The 20,662-nt window shown below is 35.9% G+C and overlaps 1 protein-coding gene across 1 annotated transcript in view; it reads left to right on the forward strand.

Moving 5' to 3' along the window:
- The window catches only part of MACROD2 (mono-ADP ribosylhydrolase 2), a 2,068,729-nt gene that overhangs the window by 1,366,019 nt on the left and 682,048 nt on the right, over window positions 1-20,662 (forward strand). The gene's annotated exons all lie outside the window — the stretch shown is intronic.

A 20,662-nucleotide genomic window follows, 5' to 3' on the forward strand; every position in this document is an offset into this window, starting at 1 on the left:
AGTCTGCATTCCCACCAACAGTGCACTAGGGTTCCCTTTTCTCCACAACCTAGCCAGCATGTGTTGTTTGTTGATTTGGTTGTGATGGCTATTGTAACCAGTGTGAAGTGGTATCTCATTGTGGTTTTAATTTGCATCTTTCTGATGGCTAGTGCTTCTGAGCATCCTTTCATATGTCTCTGGGCCCTCTGTATGTCCTCCTTGGAGAAGTGTCTGTTCAGGTTCTTTGCCCATTTTTATAATTGGGTTGTTTGTCTTCCTGAAGTGGAGTTGTTCTACCTTTAATTTTATATTAAAGTTATATTACTTACTCTATGCTGAATGACTTCACATTTCTATTATGCAGAAAGTTCAAAGACTAATGATGGAATAGTTGATATAAATTGTGAGGGAATCCATTATGATTATTTCAAATCATTCATTGGCTTATCATTTTATTTATTTTTCACCAGTGAGTGGTTATGAGATGGTTACTTATTATTTACTCTTTATTTCTAAGTTTCCAAAAGAAGTAAAACTGGAATTTCTTTTTCAGCTCTGAAAAATATAAGTCTTATATTTTTCATTAAGCAACATCTATGAAAAAGAAGACAGACTCTGATAGTCTCACATAGATGTTTAGGTAAAAACTTACATCTCTATGATGGCAGAATATATGTGAATTGATAGAGAAGTGAAAGACTTTTAAATTTCCTAGTTTACTCCCCAATTACATCTTAGTTTCTTCATAATTTGGTGACTGTTGCTGTCATCATTTTATCTAGCAGGAAAATAAAAACTGGAATGTCATTAAAAATATGCACCACTGACAAATTATTACCAATACATAAAAAATAAATTGTATATCACAGGTATTCATAAAACAGTTACTGTATAAGATTGAGAGACTAGAATACAAATTCTGGACCTAATGAAAACAAGTCTTGTTTATTTATTCCAACATCTCTTTTGAAAAAAATATTTGAAGGCCTTGGCTGGGTAGTTCAGTTAGTAGAGAGTCATCTTGATATGTCAAGGTTGCAGGTTCAATCTCTTGTCAGGGCACATACAAGAAGCAACCAATGAATGTGTAAGTAAGTGGAATAAGAAATCAATGTTTCTCTCTGTCTCTCTCTCAAATCAATTTAAAAAATAAAGAAAATAAATATTTGAAACTGTTTGTAATAAGAATATATTGAGTTTATTTTTTTTAACCTTGAATAGAGATGGAAAATCAGAAAATATGAAAAAAATGCATAAGGCCTGGTGGTAATCAAAGATGTGATACTTTAATTATTATTATTTTAATTTACATGAAGTTAGTTTCTGAGCTCCTTCTCAGCAAAAGCAAATAAAACCTGTATGTTCTTGTTGTCTTAAGTTTTAACTGTACATATAGTAAAAGTTTTGTTAAGCCTCATAGTATTGGTATACCCAATAAATGTTTTCTGGTGATTTTCATCCATAGGTCCACTGGTTCAATTATCAATGTCCAAGTCATATTGATAATCTTTGAGTTTTCATCTTATTCATATATTACTCAAAAGGAACCAACCAATCAAAAACAACTGTACTTTGTTCTTTATTTTATTTTACTGCTAAGATTTGTTAATGTTAGAAACCTGGGCAGTAGGATGACTTGACGTTTGACTATCCTCCTTACCCTTGGTTGATTTTCAATATAAGATATTAGAATAGTGATTTTCAAATCCTTTAGCTCAGAGCTCTCTTAGAAGGTTCAGAAGCCACTTCCTATGTAAGAGGGAAAACAATTTACCCAACATTGCTTTACTCAGAACAGATAAGTTTTTCTGTGCTATACTATGTTGGATTATACTAAGAATTGCTTCGAAATAAAAGCTCTGATGAAAAACATTTGCTAACCACTGGTAAAGAAAACCAACTGTGCTATAGTAGAAGGAATTCATAGCTGAGCCTGGGAATGAGGATTGTGGAACCTCTAACCAGGGGACTGTAACTGAGATGGATGTTTTTCAGCATGCTTGCAATATAGATAATGGTTTTCAGAATGGTAGGCAACTATCTAAAATTGTAGAAAATTCTGTATGCTTTACATGTAATCTGCCTGTAGGTGTGGCCAATAGTTTTCTTTGGTTATTTTTGTATTATCATTACACTATAGAAATGTACAAAAAAATAAAAGCAAACACTTAGAATTAATATTAGTTAATTTGTTAACAAAAAAATAGAAAAAAATACAATCCCTTTTAAAAAATCTTTCCAAACATGTTCCCCTTGTTTTCTCTCCAAATACAACTACTCTCTTTAATTTGGCATGTACGATTTCTGTCTATGTTTTCATGCTTTTACTATATATCTAAAGATATTCATTAAAACATATATTTTATAAATTATATATTTTGAAAAATTTTATAAACATCATACTATAAATGTCATTGACCATGTCATCTTGTTTTCTCACCTGACATCATAGTTTTTCCATCTTGGTACATATAGATTCTTGTGCCTTCATGTTACTTGCCTGCTGAAATTCCATATTGTGAATGTCACATATAATCAGTTAATTTTCTCTGTATGGAATAGTATTAAAGGGCCTTCTACTCCCTCCCTCTGACAATTTGATTGGCATTTCACATCCTTACACACACGTTCAAGGGTTGCACTAGGCTGTGCATATAACTAGAGGTGCATTCAAGACTGACAGAATATACAGATCTTAAACTGTATTCGTAAACTTCTAATTATTATCCAAAGTGGCTGTACGTTTAACATTCTCCACAGCATTGGATGAGGACCCATGTTTTCTTGCATTCCACAGTGATATTTTCAGACTTTATTTTCTGAAATAAAATGATTACAAAATAGCATCTCATTGCTGCTTTAATATGCAGCTTGATGATTCCTAGGTAAGATGGAGTACCTTCTCAAGTCCACTGTCTTTCTTTTGTGTGAATTACCCATAATATGTATTGATATTTTTTCCTTAATAGGTTAATGTATTTTTATTGTTGTCATGTGAGTTCTTTTTATATGGGGTTGGCCAAAAAGTTTTTTTTTTTTTTTCTTTTTCCACAGGATGGTTCTAGCATCGCTTAGTTGTTTTTAACCTCATCCAAAAAGATTGTTGTATTGTGAAAGCTGTCATATTAGCATGCATTAAAAAAACCCATCAAAATTGGTGAATTTTTGTGTAGCCATTTTAGCATTGAAAGTGGAAAAAAATCAGCAACATTTTTGGAATATTATGTTTTATTATCTTAAGAAAAGTAAAAATGTAACTAAAACAGAAAAAAAATTGTACAGTGTACGGAGAAGGTGCTATGAATGATCAAATGTATCAAAAGTGTTTTGCAATTTTCGTGCTGTGCTGAAAATTTTTCACTGGACAATGCTCCATGGTTAGTTAGACTAGTTGAAGTTGATAGTGATGAAATCGAAACATTGATTGAGAACAATCAATGTTATACTAAAGGAAGATAGCCAACATACTCAAAACATACAAATCAATAAAGTTATTCATGAAAATGAAAAATGTGTCTGTTTTATGAAAAATACTAAATGAACTATTTGGCCAACCCAATATTTGTTGTTACATTTTTTTTTTTTTTTGCGAAGTATGTGTATTACTATTTTTCCCCAGACTGGAGCTGTTCTTATTTTTTGTCTGTTTGGGTTTTTTTTTTAACTTTTTCCATGGAGTCTTTGATCATGTTTTAAATTTTATTGTCAAAAGTGTACTGATTTTTTTATTTATGGCTTTTGTCATTTATAGCTTATTATTATTTTAAACAGAAGATGAGAACACTTTTTTTTAATCCCCACCCAGGATGATATGTTTATTGATTTTTTTTTTTATTTTTTAGAAAGAGAGAATGAGAAAGAGATAGAGAGAGAAACATTCACTGGTTGCCTCCTGTCCACACCCTGACGGGGCATTGAACCCACTGCCTCTTGGTTTACGGGATAATGCTTCAACTAACTGAGCCACCTGGCCAAGGCTCATGTCGTACTTTAAAAATTGTTCCCTATCAGTTTCATAAAACTATCATATCAGTTGTGTACATTTTGTAAGAAGCTTAAAATTTTGATAATCATAATTAAGCCACTAATCCACTAATCCATCTGGTCTTCTTCAACAGGCCATATTACCATACATCTACGAATTTATTTGTATGATCTGTTTTTGATACCGTGATGTTTGCTCCAAATTTAAACTGTTTCAATGACTCTCACTTTATAATCTTGCTATCTGAAAGGCAAAAACTTTGTATGTCATAAATATCATCTGAAATCAAACTAATTTAAATATTCTTGTCCCATCTTTCAAGAAGTTTCTTTCGGGACTTATATTGAAGTACTATTGAATTTTTAATTACTTTGGTACAAATTGATAACTTAATGAACTGCAGTCCTCCAATCCATGAACATCATGTATTTATGCATATTTAATATTTTCTCTTTGTAAATATCTGCATTGTTATTTCTGATTATTTTAATATCTTCATTATTTATATATACATACACACACATATATATATGTGCAATATGCAATATGAAACTTCATTTTGACATGTTATTCCATTCTGGTTTCAAGTTTTTGTTTTTGATTTTAGTAGCTCCCCCTCCCATAAGATAAATAAATACATATATATATATATATATATATATATATATATTATATGTATATATGTATCTACCTATCTATATATTAGACTTTGAGTATAGGTATATATTTGACAATATAGTTAAATATACAGGGGAGGGCAAAAGTATGTTTATAGTTGTAATACAAATATATAAAATAATAATTAATAAATAATAAAAGAATAAACTCTGTTTTACATATTCACGACTGTAAACCAACTTTTGCCAACCCCTGTGCTTAAAATCTTACAAGAGTTCCAGAAAGAATATATAGAGAGAAGGAGAGAGAGAGTTAGAGTCTTTCTTTAAAATTCTTTTATATCTTCCATTTACACTGAACCCATTTTCGCCCAGAATGCTATTTGTATTGTTCTATATTTACCCTCCACTTCACATTCTCTTGAAGAAAGGGTTACAGCTTTCCCTGGGCCCAGCTTTCCCTAAACCTATGCAGCTTTTCTCTAGACAGTTACATTTTACGATTATAGAGACTTTTGATACAATTTGTTTTTGGAAACTGTACTCCGAAAAGAATAAAGTGACATTATTTCCAAGCAAGAGAGAGAGGTATTCTTTCAGTTTTATATCCTGAACCTACTCACTCTCCTACTGTACATATACATAAATACATGTACATATTGTATTGCATTTATAACCATCAGATTCACATCAGAGAATTGGCAATAATGTTCATTAATCAGTCTTGCTGCTAATGGTACAGGACATAATTTTTGTAAAAGGCATACTGTTTGCCTTGAGGGGATTAGTTATCACGCAAAATGCATGGCATGCTTCAGAGCAGTGCACAACAGAGACCACCCAATTGTGCAGGGATGAGGATGGATTGGTCTGGCTACAGTTCCTCACAGCTTAAACAAAGGACTTTGTTTAAGAAATGGACTGATATTAGATCAACTTTCATTAGTTCCTGCCTCTACTTGTATACTCTTACATTTTTCAAAATATGTCTGGCTTATTCAAGTAAATGTCTCCACTGTCCATATAAATCATTCATCTTGCTATCACTAAATTGTCTAACTCAGAAGCTTCATCCATCTTAGGCTTCTCAATGTATTGTCATTTAAAATCTATTGGTCTACATTTATTGTCATAATAGCATCATATGGATTATAAATAAACTCATGGGATACTTTGGACTTAGAGCTATCATTCTTATATGAGGGGGGACCCCCCAAATGGAATTATTTATAAAAGAAATTGTTTTTATTCATATATGTTTAAACTTCTGTCACCTTCAAAATATTCTCCATTTGATGCAATATACCTATCAAAATATTTTTTCACTCTTCAAAACAGTTTTTGAACTCATCAATTTTGATGCCTTTTAGTGCTTCTGTCATTTTTTGTTTCAACTCTTCCACATCAGCTAAATGCTTCCCTTTGAAGACTTCTTCCATGCAGAGAAACAAACAAAGCAAAAGTCTCTTGGGTGAATAGGCATGGTGGGGCGTGGGGGCCATGCTGTTTTTGGTCAAAAACTGCTGAACATTTAGCACGGTGTGGGCAAGTGTGCTCATAAATCATCCATTGTGAAGTGGGCAAACGCATTGAAAGAGTCTTCAAAAAGACTCAGTAGCTGAATGCAGCCTCTCACAACAACACCTGTTGGTACATTGATACAGATGGGTTTCTAGAATACTCACCTAGTGAAGGAAACCTGGGAAAGTTTTCCCTACTAGAAGCCTGCCCTCCAGAAAATAATTCCAGTTTTCTCGGGTTCAACTCTCATATGATGCCAAATAATACACTGTTGATTTGGACTAACAAGATGGAGAAAATGGAGGCTTGACAGTCCCAGCTAGTTTTTTAAAAGGTCTCCTAGAAAAGAGCTCCAAGAATAACTCAGGTGCTATAATTGTGCTGTAATTTGGTAAGGCAGCTGCTAGTTATGAATCAGGAATGAAAAAAATCTTTGGAAAATTTGAGCGTGCCAAATATTGCCCAATGTGTAACTAGCATTTCAGACAAACAGTAACTTGGAAGGCTATTAAGACAACTATAGTAGAAGTGGCCTGGAGGGATGACTCTCAGCTCCTTCTGAATTTTGAATTAACCAGAAATTGTTTATAATTAACTGTTGGGAGATTTTCCATTTATTCCCATATACCTTTGAAAAACAAGCAACATTTTCCCTGGCTAGTGTGGCTCAGTGGATTGAGCACTGGCCTATGAACCAAAGGGACACTGGTTTGATTCCCAGTCAGGGCATGTTCCTGGGTTGCAGGCCATGTCCCCAATAGGAGGTGTGTGAGAGGCAAGAATGCATTGATGTTTCTTTTGCTCTCTTTCTCCCTTCCTTTACCTCTCTCTAAAAATAAATACATAAAATATTTTTAAAAATCAACATTTATAAAGAAGCTGACAAAACAGGGAAGAAATGGGGCTAGCACCTATTGTGCACCTATTGCGTATTAAATAGTATGTTAACATGTTTATATTTAATTTAATTTAATTCTCACAACCCTTTGAGACAAGTGTTTTCCCAGTTTATAGATAATAAAATTGTGTTTCAAAGGGGTAAACAAACTTCTCAAAGTCACAGTTAGTAACCATTCAAATATAGTCTGCTTTTTCCAAAGTCTGCTACTTTTTTCTATACCAACATTGAAAATGAATATATGTATCAACATATGTTCATCTTGACTCTATTTAGAAGCTCCTTGACTTTTAAATATTATCTAGTTTAGCTGAGAACATTTTTGATATCATGTGTTTCATGTTTACCAGCTGATTCTCGCATATCTGTCCTTCAGAACTTGTGGGTGGGTGTGAGAGATGGGAAATATTGTAAGTAATTGTTATTGATACTTATTTCAGGATTCTCCCTCTCTATATTCCATTGATCTTTTGGATTGGGTGGAAATGAATAGAAGATAGCTTTACAGAATGTTAGATAATTTTGTGTCTCATATGATATGTAAGCCCAACAATGTTGCAGATACATATAGGTATAGATATAATATAGGTACAAGTATAGATAAATATAGGTATAGATAATAGACATAGATATAGATTAAATATAGACATAGTATAAATATAGATTAGATATAGATAAAGGTATAGATATAGATAGATAGAGATAGATAGAGATATCTGTGGCACAAGGAGAATGAACCAGGACTGGACAGAGGGATATGTTGGGCTCTTCAGTTGGTCTGGAGCTGGGTTTGATGTCTCATAATAGGGCAAAGGGGTCAACGTTTATATCTCCACAGTGACTGGTCACTGAATGTGGGCTTCTTCTAGAAAGGTGTGTGATTTTGAGTGAGGTGGCTCTCTTTACCTGAGAGAATTCCTGGGGCAGGGTTGCTGATAACTGAAAATCTTCAGCCAACAGCCTTTCCAGCAGTTAAGGGAATAAATTCCTCCATTAGTTTTCTTTTTAAAAAATTTTTAATTATATTTTATTGATTATGCTATTACAGTTGTCCCAATTTTTCCCCCTTTGCCCCCTTCACCCAGCATCTCCCCATTCCCTTAGGCAATCCCCACACCATTGTTCATGTCCATGGGTCATGCGTATAAGTTCTTTGGCTACTCCATTTCCTATACTGTACTTTATAACCCCGTGGCCATTCTGTAACTACCTATTTGTAATTCTTAATCCCCTTAGCTCTTCATCCATTTCCCTACACCTCCCTCCCATCTGGTGGTTGCGACTGCCAAAATGGGGAGACATTTTTGTGGTTACCAAAATGCTCTCCATATCCATACTTCTGTTTCTGTTCTTCTTGTTTTGCTTAGTTTATTTTTTAGATTCAATTGTTGATATATATGTATTTATTGACATTTTATTGTTTATAGTTTTGATCTTCTTTTTCTAAAATAAGGCCCTTTAACATTTCATATAATAATGGTTTGATGATGATGAACTCCTGTAGTTTTTTTATTGTCTAGGAAACTCTTTATCTACCATTTGATTCTAAACGATAGCTTTGCTGGGTAGAGCAACTTGACTGTAGGTCCCCGCTTTTCATGACTTTGAATATGTCTTGCCAATCCCTTTTAGCCTATAAAGTTTCTTTTGAGAAATCAACTGACAGTCTTATGGCAACTCTCCTGGAGGTAACTAACTGATTTTTCTTTTGCTGCTTTTAAGATTCTCATTTTATCTTAAACATTTGGCAGTTTAATTATGTATCTTGGAGCGGGCCTCTTTGCATCTGTCTTGTTTGGAACTCTGTTTCCTGGACTTGCATGTCTATTTCCTTCACCAAGGAAATAGGGAAGCTTCCTTTCACTATTTTTTCAAATATATTTCCAATTTCTTGTTCTTTCTCTTCTCCTTCTGGCACCCCTATGGTGTTGGGATGCTTAAAATTGTCCCAAGAGGCTGTTTATACTATCCTTACTTTTTTTGATTTTTTTTCTTCTTGTTGTTCTGATTGGTTGTTTTTTGGTTCCTTATGTTCCAAATCATTGATTTGATCCTCAGCTTCATCCACTCTACTGTTTTTTCCTTCTAAATTGTACTTTATTTCAACTAGTGTATCCTTCATTTCTGACTGGATAAATTTTTGGCTGTTGAGGTCCTCACTAAGTTCCTTGAGCATCCTAATAACCAGTGTTTTGAACTCTGCATCTGATAGATTGCTTATCTCCACTTTGTTTATTTCTTTTTCTTGAGTTTTGATCTGTTCTTTCACTTGGGCCATATTTCTTTGTCTCCCCCATTTTGTCAGTCTCTCTGTGTTTGTTTCTATGCATTAGGTAGAGCTACTATGACTCCCTGTCTTGGTAGCTTGGCCTAATGTAGTAGGTGTTTTATAGGGATCAGTGGCATAGCCTCCTCTATCACCCAAGCTGGGTACTAGAGGTGTGCCCTTCATGTTTTCTGAGTATACCCTCCTCTTGTAGTTGAGCCTTGGTTACTGTTGGCAAGTCAATGGGAGGGATTTACCTATGGCAGTCAGCTATAAGCACTGGCTTTGACCACTGACCACCAACCTCTGCCCTCTATGGAATATCAGCAGTGCAGGGGTGGGGTGGTAGTGTTCCAACATAATTTGTAGCTGTCCACTCAGTGCACTGGGTGGTGCAGGCCAAGGTTAGCCCCTACCTATGTTTTTCACAGGGCCACCCTACCAGAGGTATAAAGCAATCTGAGATGGCTGCTACTTGTGCTGGGCTTGGAGATCCCCAGGCTAAGCCAAACTGTGAACCTATGCTGACTACTGCTAGTGCCTTGCTTGGAGCCTAGCAAGAGGTATAGGGGCTCACTGAAGCTGGCTGTTGCTAGTTTAATAGGATTTAGGAAGTTGTGAAGCATGAGCCAAGACAAGCCATTCATATGGAAAAATCACTCTTAATAGCTGTAAGTTTGGTGGGACAGAGTCTCAGGGATATCCAGGATGGGACAAGCAGTGTTTGTCAGGTTGATGGAGTCTCAGATATGGCACCCACCTGTGGCTCTGTTGCTCTGTTGGAAGGAGGGTTCAGAAAGGGACAATGTACTCTGCCCGCCTTTCTGTCTGAAAGAAAGCTATTCCCCATCTCTCGCCTTGATGCCAGACACTTCAGTTTCTCCCTGTATGGTGCCTTTCAAGCTGCTACCCCAGTGCTGAAGCTCAAAGGGAATGAATCTGAGTAAGTCTGTGTATGGGTTTTTTAAGAGGAAATAGTTGGCATTTCTGAAGTTTCTTACACTGACTCAATCCTCTCTGGTTTTTGCATCCAGAAATTGTGGGGATTTATCTTCCTGGCACTGGAACCCTGGGCTGGGGAGCTTGGTGTTGTTCTGGGACTCCTCACCCCCAAGATATCCCTCCTGAATTTCTACCCACCTCATATGGATGTGGGACCAATCCATTCCGCACTTCTGCCCCTTCTGCCTGTCTGGATGGATGTGGTTTCTTTAATTCTGTAGTTGTCAGATTCAACTTGATTTCTGATAGTTCTGAGTGATGGTTGTTCTATAATTTAGTTGTAATTTTGATGTGGTTGTATGAGGAGGTGAGCCGTGTTTACCTATGTCACCATCTGACTGGAACTTTGCAGCTAAAATAAGATGTACTGGTTATTTCACAGTTTCTATGGGCCGAGGGGGCACACTCAGCCTAACTGAGTCTTCTTTAAGGCTAAAATCAAGATGTTGACTAGGGTTGGGTTCTCATCTGTAGGCTGAACAGGGCAAGGGTCTGCTCAATCAGTTTGTGGGAAGAATTTACATCTTTGCAACTGCAGAACTTAGAACAGCTTTCATTTTCAAAGCCATCAAGGAGAACAAAACTGTAGAACAAGTCTGCTAGCAAGATGTGTCCTGTCACCTTTGCCACATAACATAACAATCATGGAGAGACATCTCATTTTCACTGTCATACTCTATTGGTTACAAGCAAGTGGCATGTCCTGCCTACACTCAAGGACATTGTATCACACAAAGGCATGGACATCAGGGGCTGGGGAATCATAGGGTCCAGCTAAAAGTCTGTTCAGCCCACTTGAAATGAGGAAATCTGTGTGGCTCAGCACAGTAGCCAAAACACCTATGGGCATCACCTCCAGATAGCATAGGCAGTGAAAGTCCACTAAACCCACAGACCACCAAGGAGAAAGTTGAGACAGATTTTAGAACAAATGGGACTGGATGTTATCACTCTCTTTAATAGATAAGAAAATGCAGAACCTGTGTGGCCTATCACTGTCCTTGTATTTACTACTGGAAGATAAAAGTAAAGTAATATTAATCTAAACAGATTTTCTATCCTCTGATGCTTAATGATGAGAATTATAGAGGCTCCCTTCCAATTTCAGCAAAGACACTTCTTCCCATATCAGAGTACTCTACACAGAGGAATGTGAGAAAACACCTGTTAAACTACTAGTGTTGCCTAAATTACTATTATTAGAATGACAGGAAATGAGAGGTTAGAGAGCTATGAAATTTGAATGTAAGATAAGATCACTTCTATTTTACAGATGAGGAAACCGTGAAGTAGAAAAATCAATTGGCCAGACAATTATTTCCTAATAAGACTAATACTGAAACTCAAACTCCCTTCTAGCTCAATGATGTCAACTCCTGGTTTTCTATAGTTTTGTAATTCTTATTTCTAATGTTTGTTTACTTAAGTGCCTTGTGTTTGAACATTATAAAAATCACCTTTATTAGAAAACAGTTATAACTCTAGAGTCTCCTATTACTGTTTAGTTTCCACAGAGATAATGAAAGCCTGCAGCCAAAACAAAACAAAACGTTAAAAAATCAAACCAAACCCAACAAAAAGCCTTTTACTTCACTATTGGATGCTTACCTCCAGATAAAATGGAAAAATGAAATCTGAAAACTCAAACTCATGACTTACTTTCATTATAAGTAAATCAGGGCTTCTTATTTTCTTCAGACCCTTTCCTTATGGGTCTAAAACTTAGAGATGAAAACAGTGGTCTTCCTTTAAATGCTTCACATACATTGGGGTAAATATCTTTGCAGAGTTGTGATAATTCCACACCTAGCCTCCTTCAGAGAGGTCTGTGGTGAGCTATACATGTAGGGTCATTAGTCACTGATGATGCCAATGACAACAGGAGGATTGGAGTGGCAGGATGATGGGGGCGGGGAGAGATAGGTGGTGAGGAGAACCATTAGAGGGCAGCTTTGGTGATTCAGGCAAGAGGAAATTATGTCATGCTAAACTAATGGTGAGGGAAGAAAAAGGTGGGAAAATATGCTAGAGATGTTTTAAGTGGGAAAACATACTAGAGATGTTTTAAAGAAAAAGTTGAGAAGATTTATGACTGATTTAATGTATTGGAGCAATCATACTGATAATTATAATCATGTACCTTGCATTTATTGGTTACATTATGTACATATTTGGGTTCTAAGATAGGATGTTATTATGCCATTTAGTAAATTATGATACATAGTCATCCTTTGCTTTGAGAAGATTACTTATTTTTTTAAAAGATGAAATAAACTATCGCAGGGCAAGTCCTTTGTAGTCTGAAGTTTATTTGCTATCAAAATTAATGACACATGGTCACCTTAACAGAGTATATGTAATAATTGATTTTTATATATTTGAAACTTTTATGCAAATAAAACTAAAACAGAAGAGTGAAAACATAAGAAAAATGAAACAACTGCAAATGATGCGTAAGATTATCTATAATAAACTGGCAAACCGCCAGGACCCTGAGCACAGAATGCAGCAAGCACATCCTGCCAGCTCTGAAGCTGCAAAGATGACTGCACGTTGACTCTCATTTCATGGAGCTCAGCTGCCACTGAGGCATGGGGATTCTAAATTGGTCCTCAAAAATGTGGAAAAATTAATTTAAGACAAAGGAGAGTATTAAAGGAAACCCTGGTAGATGTTGAATTCTTATAACCTGATTGGTTATATTAATGGGTATGACTTTATGTTAATGGGTTACAAGTAATACCTTGATAAACTATGCTCACATGGTGTTTTATGCTTATAAATTACATAAACCCTAACAGTTGCTTAGACTTTATTATGTGAATAGCATCTTCTCATACATTTGATTTTTTTCCCCACTGGGCTTCAAATGCATGTTAAATTAAACCATATAAAATTTCCAGTATTCGGTCATCTTTGGTCTTCAGAAATGACAATTTCACATGGTTTGATCGAATATATGCCATTCTCAGCTTGAAATTTCCTCTTGGCATTGTCTTGGCATTATCCAGGCATATCAACAGAGAGTCTTGTTTTGTCCACTGAAACCTCTTCTGACCCCAGGTGTCCACATTTTAGAAAATGGTTCACTCAACTGCTCAAGCTTCAAACATAGGCATAATTCCCATTTCTTCCCTTTCCCTCACACTTCACATTTAATTAATCTGAAATTTCTTTTGGCTTTGCCTGGAAGATATATGTCTAATTTATTTATTCTTCTTTGTTTACCTGTCAACCCCTGAGTTTGTCAATTGACAAACTTTTGATTGAATTCATGAAAGAGAATGGTAGCTGGTCAGTTAGCTTTTCACTCTTGCCTACTTCCAGTCCATTCTTTAAACAACATGAAAAACATTTAAAAATGTAAATCAGATTATGTCACTCCCTTAAAACTCTCCCAGGCCTTCCCATGACACATGGGATAATATCCAAACTACTTTCAATGGCCACCAGGCTCTGCTTACTCTGGCCTAACTTATCTTCATGATTTACTCTTCCCACCCTAGTATACTTGTCATTTTCTAGGTACATTGAAAATACATTCAACATTCTCTCTTGGGGATTCTGTTGTTCCCTCTTTCCTGAAAAATGTCCACTATATCTTCATGTTAATTGGCTCTTTCTTGTCAATTAGGTGTTAGCTTGAATGGCAAGTCCTTAGTGAGTTCTTCTCTGACAACATATTCTAAATAATCCCCCCATCTGTGATTCCTCCTCATGGCATTCTTTAATACACTCTGTAGAGCACTTATCACTGTCCCAGTTTGTCTTATTTATTTCCTTTTGTAGCAGGATGTTAGAATGAGTTTTAATTGGGGAACATTTCTTTACAAAGTGAGCAGATACAATAAAGTTTCAAAGTAGAACTTGGGAATCAGGTGCATAACTAAAAATTTCTTATCCACAAATTAAAAATTAAAGAATCAAAAAGTAGAGATTAAGAGATTATTTGGGGAAACATTTTTTTGTTAATGTAGCTATTGGAGTGCTATTGTTAAAAATTAAATGATATAAACTTACAATTAATAATGTAATGTATATCACAAATAAAAATAATAAATATGCAAGTATAATTACTTCCTAGTTATGATATTATGTTTTGTTATTATCTTTTCTTTTAAGGTTAGTTATGTCTATTGTATCTGCATCATGGAAATACTATTTATATATGTGTGAATAAATATGTATATTTATAAATGTATATATATGTATATTATTGCATATATCTTCTCAATTCTGTTTTTGGTGACATTACATTGGTGGTTGAAATTAGCTATGGTGAGAGTGTTTATATAAAAAAATTGGCAAACACTATAAATAAGGACATAATTTATTGTTTGCTGGTAATTTCAATTTTAAAAAATAATTGAATAAATGTTAGTAATGCATACTAAATTTAAAAGTATGCCAAGTCTGCTTGTCTTAGTCTGTTTGGGCTGCTATGACAAAACACCACAGACTAGGTAGACTATGAACAACTGAAAAATATTGCTCATATTTCTGGAGGCTGTGAGTTTGAGCCCAGGGTGCCAGCATGGTCAGGTGAGGGCCCTCTTCCAGGTTTCAGACTTCTCCTCCTATCCTCAAATGGCAAGGGGGCTAGAGATCTCTGTGGGGTCTGTTTTAGACAATCACTAATCCCAGTTAGGAGGACTCATCTGTCATGACCTAATCATTTTCTAAAGGTCAATTACATAATACCATCACTTTTAGGGATTACAATTTCAACATATAAATCTGGGAGAACATGAACATTCAGACTGCAGCACTGTTAAATTATAAATAGAACAAAAATTGAACAAATATTTTTCTAGTATTCCAAAACTATTATCCAATTTCATAAAATATCACATTATTGACAACAAATAAAGTTCTGCTACAGTTTTTTTAAGATCCAGCTTTATAGAAGCATATGATATACTTCTTCATTATTCACTTTCATATTGTTCATTAATGTGAATGAATATTCCAACCTATATTCATGTTAGAATTATATTCATTTATTGGTTGTGACTAGTATAGATTGGCTACAGATAAAAAAGTTTCAATTAAATTATTCTAAAATAATCAATTGGCCATGTTGAGTTTACAATAAATCATATTATATTATTATTAGTCCAAAAACTTGTGAGCTATACCTTCTTTATATCAGTAAAATTTATAATGAACTATGTACATGTATATATGCATGCTTTTTTTATCCTTACCTGAGGACATGCTTATTGATTTTAGAGAGAGGGGAAGAGAAAGAGAGAGTGGGGAAGAGAAACATCAATCTGTTGCCTCTCGTATGCTCCCCAACTGGGGACTGAACCCAACACCTAGGTAGGTGCCCTGACCAGGAATTGAACACATGACCTTTTGGTTTATGAATAATGCTCTGCTCCAACTGCTCCAACCAGCTGAGCCACACTGGCCAGGGCTGCATACTTTTTTTTTGTCCCCAGAGAGCTCTTTGTTAAACATGTACCAGCACAACACTGTATTACACCCACCATTTCACCCAGGGAAAGGCAGATTATTTCTCTTTTCTTCTCAAGTTAAGAGAGGGGCACTTTCCTGAGAGCACTGAGAAAGAATAGACTATGCTCCCCAGATTTGGAGGAGGGGCATTGTGAACTGGTATCTTACTCTTTTTGGAAAATCTAAAAGATGAGAAAGACACTTAGCTGGCTGCTGTAAGATGAGGAGTAAAGTTTGCTGCCACAGAAACTCACCAGCTTATCTAGTCACGTTGGGGCAAAGTTGGAGTGTTAACTATGGACCAGAAATGGGCCTCATATGAGACAAATTAGGCACAGGGTCAACCTAGATCTTTAGGGAGGCTTCCCAGATGACTAAAATGAACTGCTAAAAAGAAGCTAGAAATAATCTTTGGATTTCTAAAACCAAAGAAGGAGATACATGTCTTACATCAGGAGAATTTCAAGTAAGCTCTCAAACTGGGAATGGGGGATCTCTGAATAACCCTTCAATATGCCTAAAAAAGAAGGAGGCAGCTTTGAACCCCTAGAATAGAAGAGTACATTACCAGATTGTGACCATATCAGTCACAATAGGACTTCGTTGCTCCATTTCCTCATGTCTATTACAAGGTTAGCAAATTGAGGGAGGAGGATGAGATTAATGAACTGGGGGAAAAGAAACAAAATGTATTTCTCCAATCCCTGCCTCTACAAAAGCTAGATTTTCACCTGCAACAGGCCTGGCCATGGTAAGAAGAACTTACCAGGTTTTAATCAGGTTTACATTTTGACCATTACACCAAGACTCCATGTCTGAACAGCAAAAGAAGACCCAACTCCCATCAGATCAATTGAAGAAGACACAAATATGATTGCCTTATGGTAAAATCCATAAGACACTCTTTTTAAAATATATTTAATTGATTATGCTATTACAGTTGTCCTATTTTTTTTCTCCCTGTTATTCCCCTCCACCCTGTACCCTCCTCCCACTATCATTCCCCTACCCTAGTTCATGTCCATGGGTCATACATATAAGTTCTATGGCTTCTCCATTTTCCATACTGTTCTTAATACCCGCCCATCTGTTTTCTACCTACAATTTATACTTCTTATTCCCTGTACCTTTTCCCCCCTTCTCCCCCCTCTCCCCCCACTGACAGATAATCTTTCCATGTGTTCTCCATTTCTGTGAATTCGTTCCTGTTTTGGTTGTTTGCTTAGTTTGTTTTTGTTTGTTTTTTAGGTTCAGTTGTTGATAGTTGCAAATTTGTTGTCATTTTACTGTTTGTATTTTTGATCATCTTCTTTTTCTTAGATAAGTCTTTTTAACATTTCATAGAACAAGAGCTTGGTGATGATGAACTTCTTTAACTTTACATTATCTGGGAAGCATTTTATCTGTCCTTTCATTCTAAATGATAGCTTTGCCGGATAGAATAATTTGGATGTAGATCCTTGCCTTGTATGACTTGGAATACTTCTTTCCAGCCCCTTCTAACTTGCAAAGTTTCTTTTGAGAAATCAGCTAACAGTCTTATAGGAACTCCTTTGTAGGTAACTGACTCCTTTTCTCTTGGTGCTTTTAAGATTGTCTCCTTATCTTTAATCTTGGGTAACTTAATTATGATATGTCTTAGTGTGTGCTTCTTTGGATCTAACTTCTTTGGGACTTTCTGAGCTTTCTGGACTTCCTGGAAGTCTATATCCTTTGACAGACTGGGAGAGTTCTCCTTCATTATGTTTCAAATAAGTTTTCGATTTCTTGCTCTTTCTTTTCTCCTTCTGACACCCCTATGATTCAGATGTTGGTGCATTTAAAGTTGTCCCAGAGGTTCCTAAGCCCCTTCTCATTTTTCTGAATTCTCGTTTCTTCATTCTGTTCTGGTTGAATGTTTATTTCTTCTTTCTCATCCAAACCAGTGATTTGAGTCCCAGTTTTCTTCCTGTCACTGTTGGTCCCCTGTACATTCTCCTTTATTTCATTTTTATAGCTTCACTTTTTCCTCTATTTTGCAATCATACTCAACCATTTCTGTGGGCATCCTGATTACCAGAGTTTTGAAGTGTGCATTGAATAGGTTGGTATCTTTTCATCACTTAGTTGTATTTTTCCTGGAGCTTTGATCTGTCCTTTCATTTGGGCCATATGTTTTTGTCTTGTAGCACCTGTTATGTGGTAAAGGATGGAGCCTTAGGTATTTGCCAGGGCAGGGCAACCAACATCACTGCTTTCTGGTGCTGTATGTGGAGGAGGGGTCCAAGAGGGAACAATGCCATTTGCTTAGCTTTCAGCCGGCTTTCAGTCACTTCCTCCACTACCCACGAACAAATTGGATCCTTCTGGTGCTGCTTCCCAGTCAGTGGTTTTATGTACATTCTAGGACCCTGTGGGTCTCTCCAGTGAACTCTCCTATGAGGCTGGGAGTTTCTCCTGCCACTTCAACCCCCACAGATTTTTTTAGTCAAAGGTTTTGAGGCTTTATTTGCCCATGTTGGAACCCTGGTCTTGCATGGTCTTTCTTACTCCCCAGTAGTTCCTCTTGGTTTATCTGCACGCAAATGTGGGACCACCCAGTCCACCAGCTGCCATCTTGCCTGCCCCGGTCATCCAGCCACTGCTTTATCATGGGTCCTCTCCACCCCATCTGGCTGCCCATCTCCGCCCTTCCTACAAGTCTGAATGAATGGTTCTTCTTTAATTCCTTGGTTGTTGGACTTCCACACAGTTCAGTTTTCTGACAGTTCTGGTTATTTTTTGTTTTTAAATTTGTTGTTGTCCTTCTTTTGTTTGTGCAAGGAGGCAAAAGTGTATCGATCTATGTCTCTATCTTGGCCAGATGTATGTAAGACATTGTTGTTGAATAAACTAGTTATGCATTATTGTTGAATAAGCCAGTTATAGTTCATTAGAATATTGTCTCCCCTCTAAACTGAAAGCTTTGAGAGAGCAGTGACCTAGCATATATAGGGGACACTCTGTAAATCTTTGTTACCTGAAAGAATGTGCAAATGAATGAATGATAGATGATAGCTCATTCGCCCTTCTCTTGGCACCTGATAAAGCAGGATCAGAGAAGCTGTATATGTATTGATTTCAGTATAAATGTTCTCTTTGCTGAAAGAACAGAAAGTATGAGAAAATTCAATTCTGAATTATTAGAAGGATGGAAATGGGTGGATCTATAAAAAGAGTTCCTTTCATGTGGGAAATCAATTCGCACTGTTTTTGATCAGTGAAATGGAGGAGTAGTGGTTCTATCCACACATATATACACACACACGTGTAGTCAGTAATTAAAATTGGGTCCAGGATTTTAGAAGAGGGAGAAATAAAATCGGCCAAGAGTGGTGATATTGTTAAGTGATCAGGGAAGTTTTCTGAATCTGAGGGAGAAGAAGAAAGGAGGAACATAAATTTAGAGATATAGAGGGGCAGAGAAACCCTTGAATGAGGTCAAACTTTACAAATATTCTCCACATTTTTATCTTTGTGTATTCCTTCTCCTGTCCACCCCCCAAAAAAGCCAAAGCCAAAGCTATATGATATCTTTAGTCTAAAATAAAGAATTAGACAAACCTAGGAAGTAAAAGAGAAAGAAAAATAAATTTTAATAAATTGAAAGTTGAACACAAGTTGTATGAAAATAACTAGTATTTAACTATATTTAGAAATACTCCCAAATATTTTCTAACAAATTCACAAATGTGATTAAGGATATAATTGGTAATAAGTTTGTAGTTTCTTCCAGAGTGGCCAGTGTTGTCTAACATGTATTAAACCTACAGTTTACCAGGTGCTGCATTTTTAATCCTTTCGTAGACCTAAGAAGATAGTGTTTTCCCCGTTAAAGAAGTCAGAGTGGTTAAAGCTTTCCCAAGTTCCCTCATGTAGTAAGTGGAATTTCAAACATAATTTGAACTAACCTAGAGCCCAGGTTCTTTTTACAACAGCATGTGCTTCCCAGTAAGGGTTTCAACTTTATTTTAACATGATGTTCCTTTTGGATTTAATGTTATTAAGGGGCAAAATGGATGAGGCTGAGCATATTTTTCTGGCTTTCATAAGGATCAAACAATTGCATTTCCTCATTCCTATTATTTAGTTCTCTGTATGTAGACTCACAATATCGATCTACAGGAAAGCTTGTGTTTTCTGTTGTCATGGTGCACTTCCCAGAAACACAATATAATGTGTTCTCTTTTGAAAACAATTGATAAGTTTCACATTGAGCAGAAACATTTCATTTCCCAAGCCATTTATCTACTCATCATAAAAGGAATTTTAAACTATGTTAGTTTTGGTAGTCCAAGTCCATTTCCTTTAGTGGGTTTTCTTTTATTAATATTTTTCTATTTAAATTCTGATCTCAAAAAGTGTCCATTAATTAGGTCTGGGAGCAATTCAGCCATTTTTTTTTCTGGGAAATGTAAAATCTGGTAAATGCTTTGTACTTCTGCTTTGTCAAAAATATTTATACTTAAAAACTGCATGGGAAAATGTAATGGCACTCCATAAATTTCATACAATTCAATCACATTGGAATAGAGGCTTTAGGGACTACATGCTCTGCTTAATGACATGTTGGCTTTGCCTCAGCACTGTGGCTTCAACTCAGTTCTTAATGGACACTCATGATGTATAACCTTCAGGCACTACAACTGGTTACTTGTATCTTTTTTCTGGAGAGAACCAAAACAGATCTAAGATTATCTCCCTTCATTCTGAGGAAATTAACTATGGTTTTGGGTTAAAAATATTTTCAATCAACTACATGAAACCCCTTAAGATTGAAGGTCTCTTGAGAGCAAAGGATTCATCTTACAAGCCTTTACGTATACTAAGGCACCCATTCACTTATCCAATGTACATTTATTGAGCTTCTGCTATGTGCCAGGGACTGTGCCAACTGCTGAGGTAGGGAC

This window comes from Desmodus rotundus, chromosome 6 (assembly GCF_022682495.2).
Source record: "Desmodus rotundus isolate HL8 chromosome 6, HLdesRot8A.1, whole genome shotgun sequence".
NCBI lineage: Eukaryota > Metazoa > Chordata > Mammalia > Chiroptera > Phyllostomidae > Desmodus > Desmodus rotundus.